Source organism: Cryptomeria japonica, chromosome 6, assembly GCF_030272615.1.
Source record: "Cryptomeria japonica chromosome 6, Sugi_1.0, whole genome shotgun sequence".
In the NCBI taxonomy this organism is placed as follows: domain Eukaryota; kingdom Viridiplantae; phylum Streptophyta; class Pinopsida; order Cupressales; family Cupressaceae; genus Cryptomeria; species Cryptomeria japonica.
In genome coordinates this window covers 563,451,987-563,457,986 of record NC_081410.1, presented here as the reverse complement: position 1 = coordinate 563,457,986, position 6,000 = coordinate 563,451,987, and positions in this window count along the sequence as shown.

Genomic DNA, 6,000 nt, shown 5'->3' with positions numbered 1-6,000 from the left:
TGCACACTTGGTAGGCACTTGAGAAGTCTTCATCCTCTGCATACAAGTCTTTAAAACTGTCCACACCTATGTTTCTCAACTGGATTTCTTGGACTATCAAGAGCCTCCTACTTAGTGCATCAGCTACCCAATTTTGCTGACCTTTCTTGTGCTTAATGGTGAATGTATAGGCCTGCATATACTCCACCCATTTCATGTGTTTGTGACTGAGTTTGTCTTGGGAATTCAGAAAACTCAATGCTTGGTTATCCGTGTATACCACAAATTCTTTGGGTAAAAGATAGTGTCTCCATTTTCTCAATGCTTTCACTAAAGCATACAACTCAAGGTCATAAGAGGATTATTTCCTCTTGGCATCACTTAGCTTCTCACTATGGAAGGCTACTACTCTTCCTTCTTGGCTTAGGACAACACCTACTACAACATTGCTTGCATCACACTCCACAATGGAAATTTTCTCAAAACTAGGCAACACTAGCATTGGTTGAGTAGCTATTTTCTCTTTCAAGGTTTAAAAACCTTTGTTTGCTACTTCATCCCACTGAAACTTGGCCTTCATACCACCTCTAATGGTATCTATCATTGGGGCACATATAGCACTGAATTGCGTAATAAACTTCCTATAATACTGAGCTAATCAATAAAAGCTTCTCACCTCTATTGTTGATCTAGGAGTGGGCCAATTCACTATGGCTTCAACCTTGTTGAGATCCATCTTGAGGTTTCCTTGAGACAACACAAACCTAAGGTAAACCAACTCTTGCTTGACAAACTCACACTTATCCAAATTCATGGTTAGCTTTTCATCATACAATCTCTGTAGTACATCTTGCAAATAATTAATGTGATCTGCCCTATCTTTATTGAAAATGAGAATATCATCAAGATACACTACCACAAATTTACCTATGTATTCCTTCATCACCTCATTCATGAGTCTCATGAAGGTGCTTGGAGCATTGGATAAGCCAAATGGCATTACAAGTCACTCATAAAGACCCTCAGTAGTCTTGAATGCAGTTTTCCATTCATCACCCTCCTTAATCCTAATTTGATGATAGCCACTCTTAAGTTCAATCTTGGCAAAGTACTTGGCTTCCCCTAAACAATCCATTAGGTCTTCTATTCTAGGAATGGGGAACCTATATCTGATGGTGATCCTATTTATGGCTCTAGAATCAATACATAATCTTCAAGTGCCACCTTTTTTTGGTGCCAACATGGTAGGGACAGCACAAGGGCTAATAATTTTCTTAATTAGGCCTTGGTCTAAGAGCTCTTGGATTTGCTTGGAAATTTCAACATTTTGTTGAGGATTCATTTTGTAGGCTACCTTATTAGGCAAGGATGCTCTGGGAGTGAAGTCTATTTGATGGCTTATGGTTCTTTTAGGAGGTAAGGTGGTTGGTTGTCCTTCACTTACTATTCCTTTGAATTTCTTCAACAAATCTTGCACCTCTAATGACAAATATTGTTCTCTTTCTTGTCTTCTTTGGGATTCATCACAAGTGAAAACCTTATACCTTCACCTTCCTCAAGTATTTTTAAGAACTATTTTTTACTAACTAAAAGAACATTAGGACCTGCTGCCCTTTTTTCACCTTCCTCAAGGATAGACTGAATCTTGAATGTGACTCCATCTTTCATTCTTGGCTCCATCATGGATAGCTTGTCTATGAAATTGCCATGGTCTTCCTAGAAGAAGATGGCATGCATCCATGGGTAAGACATCACATAACACCTTGTCCTTATACCTTCCAATGGTAAAATCCACCCATGCTTGCTCATTAACAAGAACATGTTGACCTTTGTTCAACCAAGTGACATTATAAGGATTATTGGAGGTATCCTTTGCAATTTGAGCTTTTTCACTAAATCTTTTGACACAATGTTGTCTGTAGACCCTGAATCAATTATCACTTTGCACACTTTGTCCATAATATTGCATTTGATCCTAACTAAGGACCTTCTTTGGGTAGGCTCTTCTTTGACCGGTTCTTTGATCAAAGTTCTCCTTATCATCAAGTTGTCACCCACTTCTAACTCTAAGGCAACCTCTGAAGTCTTGCTTCTTGAAGAAACTTCTTGGAGATAACTCACTCTTCTTTTACCACCATGTGATGATGATCCCTTCTCTAGACACCTATATGCTGGATGACCAAGTTGGCTACAATGGTAACACTTCATTGTTACAAAGTATGAGGAACCTCTACCTTGTCCACTAGATCTTCCTCTGGAACCACTATTTGATCCCCTTCCTCTATTGAATCCTCCTCTACTGCTTCCACTATCTTGTTGCTCAGTGAGTTTAGACTCTCCTCGTGTTCTTTATTCAGAACTTCTTCCACCAAAGCCTCCTCTATGGCCTCTATTGTCTTTTCCTCTACCTATGCCCCTATTGTTGCTTGAGTAATGTCTTCTTTTAAGTTTTTCCTCCACCTTAAGGTCAATTTGAAAGGTTTGATGGACTATTTTTTGGCTCATTAGACTGATTTCTTCTTGAATGTTCCATCGTAGACCATTTAGGTACCTAGCAACCTTGAGACTCTCTTCTTCTACTACATGGGATCTAAGGATAAGTTTGTGAAACTCCTCCATATAGCTACTGACATCAAGATCCTTTTGTCTTAATTTTTGCCTCTTCCTATGAATTTGCACTTCATAGTCATCAAGGAGATTGACTTCTTTAATTTTGACTACCATCCATTCCCAAGAAGAGATGGGTGCTTTGCCCAGTTTATTCCTCTCATCTTGTACAAATTACCACCATGTGAGGGAAGCTCCTCTCATCCTTGACTTGGCTACCTTGACTCTCTGGGCTTTAGTTATGCCTTCACATTAAAAGTGGTTCTCCATACCTTCTATCCATTCTAGGACCACTTCTGCCTCCATCTTACCAGTGAACAATGGCAATCCTTCTAGTGATTTGCCACTCAAGGCCTTCAATGCCTTCAAGAAAGGTTCTTGCTCTAGGATAGGATCAGGTTGAGGTATCTTGTCTATCTCTAACACTTCTTTACCCTTTCCTTCTGCTCCTTCCATCTTTACCAACACTTCATTAGCCTTGGTTTCTATGGCACCAAGCTTGCTCTCCAATTCAATCAATATCTCTTTCAGGAGTCTATTCTCCTCCTCCCGATCATTCACTTTCCTAGCCAAATTTGTATTGGTCACCATGTTTTTGTCTCCTATAGATTCCATTGAGGACATCAACTCTTCTAGCCCAAATCTTATAAGCTCTGATACTAATTTGATGAGGTTTATCTAGTTTTTTCTACACTTCACCTAGCTGGTGTTGCTCAATTGCACCGACTCACCAAGCCTAGTTGCTCTCTAGACCTTCAAGTCCTTCTCAATCTCTTCTAGGGCTTGATTCTTTTTCTTTCCAAGGTGTTTTCTTCGAGTTTCTTGACTAGGAACCCTACCAATTCACTATTCTTCTCAGGTACTCAATTATGGCTTCTTGGCTTCAAGTTGTCAAAATGACCTCCTATCATTATGATATGTTACAGAGGTGTGGAGGTATCTAATAAAATGTTTTGTATGAATTTTAAGTCCATTAGTGGCTTGCAACCAATAGGTTTCTTACCGATCTCAAATTCTTGCCTAGGAAAGGGCTACAAGGAATTGGGTTTAATTAGGCCTCCAACCCCATTTTCTAGGACTTGGGTGAAAACGATTCAAAGGACCCCCAAATAAGTTCAAATTTTCTTCAAAGATACACCTATCCATCAAGGATTTTTGTGTTTTTGGCTCCGAGTTTCACTTTACAATGTATGAACCCCAAAATGAGGGTTTTGAAGAGTTTACAAGGACTTTAACCGACAATGAATGAAAAAATCAAGGTTTTGCTATCAGAAGGCTTTGTCAAAATTTATCCCTACATGGACAAGTCTGCCCCAATTCCATGAACCCCTCCAAACTCTGAAATAGTGATCTTGCACTCACCGCTGCACTTTACACCACTTTTTCACCTTATTTTCTCTAGCCGGGTTGCTCCTGGACTAGCCTAGAATAAGGGGGCAATCATGTTTAAAAAATTATCTAGTAATTGAACCTGCATATGTACACTATACAGAGGGTTTCCCATCATTTTCCAACAAGCCATGATGGCAGCACGTGTGGAGTTCATGAGGCAATCATATTTACAAGAAAATTGCTAATTACAAGCCAAAACTGGTTGTTTACAAACTTGAACAAGAAAACACCTATGTATAGTATCTAAAAAGCTCTAAAATGAGCCAAAAATATAGAAACACACAAGATTAGCTCAATCCATTTCTGGATCAATGGATTCAATCCATATTCTATTCCAAAATTCAGTAAAACAAGCCAAAATGTTGTCCACAAGACTGAAAATGAGTAGTTTCAGTTGTTAGACTTACAAAACACACTTCACCAACCTTGGTAAACATGAAAGAGAGGGTTTATATATATTTCCCATGTGTGGAGTCCTTCCATGGCATTGGGAAATCCCTAACTCCACCACTAACCAATTTTAGGACAAAAGTTGTCATGACAACTTTCAAAAGCTGTCTTGACAACTTTTTGCAACTTTGCACTTTTGCACTTTTTGGTCTCTCCAACTTATAAGACCTATTCCAAATCATCATAAATGACTTTTCTAACATGTCTAAGACCTATTTAACCTTATCTAATGCTTTTACCAACTTTTGACACTTTTGACCAACAAAAGGCCAAAAACCTTCTCGAACACACTATTTACACAGAAATGCAAACCTAGGTAAAATGAACTCCACCTAGGCCTACATTGACAAAATACTCACTCTTGGACCCTCTTGGAGTCCTTATTTACTATTGACTTGTCTAGGGTCAGTACAAACCAAAATTTGTAAAGACAAGAAAACTAGGACCTAGGTGCTCCTGCACCAGAATCTTACTATTGCAAGAAATAAAAGAAAAGAACTTCATGAGAAGATGCAAAGTGATGATGATGATGAAAAGGAAACTCTTAATGATCTTGTGAACAAATTGAGGGAAGAAGACAGTACTATGAGAAATGAAATGCAGGATATGACTATGAGATTTTGTAGAGACATTAAAGACAGGAAGAAGAATGAAGATGACTTGACTAGGAGACTCAATGATGTTGGAAATGAAAATCTAAGACTCAGTCATGAAAATGATATGTTGAAGATAGATCTGATTCACATGCAACATGATAAAACTGAACTTATGAGAAAAATGGGAATTCTAGAAAATGAGTTGGCTACTGCAAATCAACATAAAGAGAAATTCAAGAAAAGTTCAGAAGAACTTGATGATATGCTAGAAAGTGAGAAACCTAATGGAGATGCTAATGGACTTGGATTTGAAGTTGGAGAAAGTTCCAGTACTGCAAACAATCATGATCACAATAAACTAGTAGGACAACCTAATGCTTAAAAATTTAATGGGAAATGCTTTAACTGTAACAAGTATGGTAATAGAGAAAATCAATGTAGATCTAGAAACAATCAAAACATTAATGCAAACATCGGTCAATGTTCCAAATGCAACAAAATTGGTCATAATTCAGAAAACTACAGAATGAATGTGAGATGTTATGTTTGTGGAACATTTGGGAACTTATCTAATCAATGCATAACACAAACCGGCATAGGATATGGAAAGGCTATTCAAAAGAATAATGTGACTTGTTATGCTTGTAACAAGATTGGACATATTGCAAAATTTTATAGAAGTAAGACTTCACCAACAAATAATAAAGGACCCACTTTGAAAGGCAAAGAGAAGGTAGATGAAGTAAAGCAAGAATTTTTAAAACAATGGATTAGAAAGAGAGATCAGAATGTTGATGAGACTATTCCTTCACCGGTAGAATAAAGTATTACTCCACCGGCAGGGGATTCTTCATCCAAGTGAAAACTAACCCTTTGGGGGTATTTCAATGAGTTGAATATCATGTAGTTTACCCTCGGTTGATGGTGAGAAGATGGATTTATTCTATACCGGTAGATGTGTTAAATTTCACTTAAC